At 44.6% G+C, this 4321-nt stretch overlaps 2 non-coding genes across 2 annotated transcripts; both read right to left on the bottom strand.

Annotated features, from left to right (window-relative positions):
- Positions 1-369: 369 nt before the first annotated feature.
- Positions 370-444, bottom strand: Trnas-cga (transfer RNA serine (anticodon CGA)). The gene has a single exon. It is a non-coding gene; the product is annotated as a tRNA-Ser (tRNA).
- Positions 445-669: 225 nt separating this feature from the next.
- Trnas-cga (transfer RNA serine (anticodon CGA)) lies at positions 670-744 on the bottom strand. Its single transcript has one exon. It is a non-coding gene; the product is annotated as a tRNA-Ser (tRNA).
- Between the last annotated feature and the right edge of the window lie 3577 nt (positions 745-4321).

The raw sequence follows: 4321 nt of genomic DNA, 5'->3' as shown, positions 1-4321 counted from the left end.
TCAGAATGAGATTTTCACTCTGCAGCGGAGTGTGCACTGATATGAAACTTCCTGGCAGATTAAAACTGTGTGCCCGACCGAGACTAGAACTCGGGACCTTTGCCTTTCGCGGGTAAGTGCATTACCAACTGAGCTACCGAAGCACGACTCACGCCCGGTACTCACAGCTTTACTTCTGCCAGCATCCGTCTCCTACCTTCCAAACATTACAGAAGCTCTTCTGCGAAACTTGCAGAACTAGTACTCCTGAAAGAAAGGATACTGCGGAGACATGGCTTAGCCACAGCCTGCGGGATGTTTCTAGAATGCGATTTTCACTCTGCAGCGGAGTGTGCGCTGATATGAAACTTCCCGGCAGATTAAAACTGTGTGCCCGACCGAGACTCGAACTCGGGACCTTTGCCTTTCGGGGGCAAGTGCTCTACCAACTGAGCTACCGAAGCACGATTCACGCTCGGTACTCACAGCCTTACTTCTGCCAGTATCCTTCTCCTACCTTCCAAACTTTACAGAAGCTCTTCTGCGAAACTTGCAGAACTAGTACTCCTGAAAGAAAGGATACTGCGGAGACATGGCTTAGCCACAGCCTGCGGGATGTTTCTAGAATGCGATTTTCACTCTGCAGCGGAGTGTGCGCTGATATGAAACTTCCCGGCAGATTAAAACTGTGTGCCCGACCGAGACTCGAACTCGGGACCTTTGCCTTTCGGGGGCAAGTGCTCTACCAACTGAGCTACCGAAGCACGATTCACGCTCGGTACTCACAGCCTTACTTCTGCCAGTATCCTTCTCCTACCTTCCAAACTTTACAGAAGCTCTTCTGCGAAACTTGCAGAACTAGTACTCCTGAAAGAAAGGATACTGCGGAGACATGGCTTAGCCACAGCCTGCGGGATGTTTCTAGAATGCGATTTTCACTCTGCAGCGGAGTGTGCGCTGATATGAAACTTCCTGGCAGATTAAAACTGTGTGCCCGACCGAGACTCGAACTCGGGACCTTTGTCTTTCGCGGGCAAGTGCTCTACCAACTGAGCTACAGAAATACGACTCACGCCCGATACATCCCGCAGGCTGTTGCTAAGCCATGTCTCCGCAGTATCCTTTCTTTCAGGAGTGCTAGTTCTGCAAGTTTCTCAGAAGAGCTTCTGTAGAGTTTGGAAGGTAGGAGACGGATACTGCAAGAAGTAAAGCTGTGAGTACCGGGCGTGAGTCGTGCTTCGGTAGCTCAGTTGGTAGAGCACTTGCCCGCGAAAGGCAAGGGTCCCGAGTTCGAGTCTTGGTCAGGCACACAGTTTTAATCTGCCAGGAAGTTTCATATCAGCGCACACTCCGCTGCACAGTGAAAATCTCATTCTGGAAACATCCCGCAGGCTGTGGCTAAGCCATGTCTCCGCAGTATCCTTTCTTTCAGGAGTGCTAGTTCTGTAAGTTTCGCAGAACAGGTTCTGTAAAGTTTGGAAGGTAGGAGACGGATACTGGCAGAAGTAAGGCTGTGAGTACCGGGCGTGAGTCGTGCTTCGGTAGCTCAGTTGGTAGAGCACTTGCCCGCGAAAGGCAAAGGTCCTGAGTTCGAGTCTCGGTCGGGCACACAGTTTGAATCTGCCATGAAGTTTCAATAAATACTCAGTTGACTTTAGGGTTGTACACAATAGTACACAAATAATCGTACAAAGATTTCGGTGTTGCACCACAGAGGATAAACTTTCCACTAGTACTCACTAACCTGAGTTGTCCAGTTCTCTACTTATTAGTGTTTCATTGCGTGGAGGCGGCGGACGCGCAGTCAGCTCTGGCAGTAACAGCGCCTCCCAGTCTTCACGCCGCCGGAAGTCGTCGTTCTGAGAAGTCGGTGGCCTCCGCGTAGTCGAAGTCGCTGCGTCGTCGTAGCTCGGTCAGCACTGCGTCCTCCGACGTCGACTAGAAGTTCTGCGTGTTATATCCTGGCGCAAATGTGGCGCCTACGGCTTTCTTACTACGGGCCCCACGTTATGGGCTCCCATTTTTACGTGACTTGGTTTTTTCGTGCCCCACGTTTTGGCCGACAATTTTTGTGTAACTCCTCCTCTTAAGATATGTTGGAAATGTTCGTTGATGAAATTCATGCTCCGACCAACTGGCGGTAATATTTTCTGATGAGGAACATTACATAAAAAAATCTGTCCTGCTGCACTGTATTCACTCCTAGTGCGTATCAATAATACCGGCCAGTTCAAATAACTATATGCTCACCGACGCGTACCAGCGCAGCTAAACGTAGTTGCACACCACTGACTATCCTTATACTAATTATGGCTACAATCCATGTACGGCAATAGTTTCTCCCCTAACGTTTTCAATTTACGTAAGCTTAATAGTTCGAAATACATTAATGACATTTCACATACACAAAAAGGCATAATAACACTTTTGAAAATACCAGAACAGTTTATGAAAAACATTCTATCATTTTAGTGCACTCTACTGGGCATAATCGAAACTAAATCAGTCCCCTATCCAATACTGTCCTCTATCGACTGATATATAAACAACGTGCGCATCCAGTCTCGCGTCACCATCTGTCATTATCCAGCTCCGAGACACATCTCCCACTTAACCGTCTCCAAAGCAGGATCGTCATATGGCGCTACGCCTCAGTGGCGACTTGTGTTGTTGGTGTCACCTCTGACATGGTGTACGCACAAGGGTGCGTCGACTATGTCAGAGCGGCATAACTGCGGAAAATACGCAGCAGCTGGATGAATGGAGTAGGCATTGTTATGTGTGACAGTGCGGTCACCCATCAGTGAGTTGTGGAGGCCCTCGACCTGAGTGTAGGCAGCTCGTGGTCTCCTGTGGCATGAGGAAAGGGCTACCCAGGGTGTGGCCAGGAAGTGGGTCACTGTCCAATAGCAATAACTTTCTAACGCTGCAAAGAATATTTATACAAGCTGCACTCTGTCATTAATCTATGTCGTCGCACAAATAAATATTTCATAAACACACAATATTGAATGGGTAGTACGGTACATCCACTTTATACTGGTTTATTCTATATTATTCACGTCCTGTCATCGTATTAAAGAAGTAACTTTCCCTACGCTGGGTGGAATTAGTTACGTAAGTTTTAGACAAAGAATTTGTAGCAAGATCCAGATATCATTTGCTACTTTAACGAAACTTCAGTACTTTCCAATAATTCAACACCAATGTTCACTTTCTATGTTGGTAAATTGCTAACAGCCTATTACTTTGGGGCAAAGTTCAGTCTTCCCTGTATAATAATCAATTTAAGACAAGTTCGGACGTTTTCCTCTCTTGGCTTTATGTAATGATATAGTCAAGGTTGCTGATCTACCTATCCAAGCTTATAATTCCTAGCAGATCGCAAACTTTACAAAAATGCACAAAAAGCATCTCGTCGCGCCTACGTACAAGAACACACATTGAGATACGACCTGATCTAGCAAGCGCTAGAAGCACGTTAACAATGTACGACTTTTTTTCTTCTGTATTAAGCATTGTCTTAAAGAGTACTCACAAGGAGTATTCTTTGAGTTCACTCTTTCTATTTCGTGATCTATAAGTACACTACTTTGCGATCTACTATTATTTTTATTTGAAACTAATGGATTCTATTTCTGTTCTTTTCCTTTTCAAAACATTCAATAACTTTATACTGGATTTCTTTTCTATATACTTGCTATTATTCAAGTGATGCTATTCCAGTGTCACTTGAAATGTTGATCTTGGATCTTGGGACTTTTATTGGGTGTTGGGTATTATTTTATATTTTCAATTTTGCGTCCAAAGGAAGCGGCGTTGCAGCCAAAAGAATTTTTTTTTCTACGAAATGAACAAATTTGTAAAATGGATAATTTTTTGCAAGAGAAATGAAAACAGCAAATAATATTACAATAATTACAAGACTGACGGCCTGCAGCCCGCCCATTATCGGGTGAAACAGCGGTGTTTACTACCGCGCTGGACGCAGTTTCTCTTATTAAATACTCTTCTGCAACACATGAAAACTATATAAGCATCACTAATGACAAGAGTGATTCTGTTACGCAAAACAGATGACGTAACTTTTAATTCGATAGCTACATGTGAAGACGTTCGAGGTTAATATGCGCACCTGTGCTTAAATGTTAAACAGATTAGGATACAATATAACAATGATAAAGCTTATATCGAAGAAACCAACCTCTTAATTTCAATCGACAACCAAGGTGCGACAGTATCCCAACCCATTCCTTCTGACAATCCTGTCTTGACTAAAGCCCTGATGACAGTTGGCTGTTAATATTTTCAAAGTTAAACTTATTTTCAGTTATCACGATCG

Source organism: Schistocerca gregaria, chromosome 1 (genome assembly GCF_023897955.1).
Source record: "Schistocerca gregaria isolate iqSchGreg1 chromosome 1, iqSchGreg1.2, whole genome shotgun sequence".
Classification (NCBI taxonomy): domain Eukaryota; kingdom Metazoa; phylum Arthropoda; class Insecta; order Orthoptera; family Acrididae; genus Schistocerca; species Schistocerca gregaria.
Note: the sequence above shows the minus strand (reverse complement) of the source record. Positions and strands in the feature narration are given on the sequence as shown.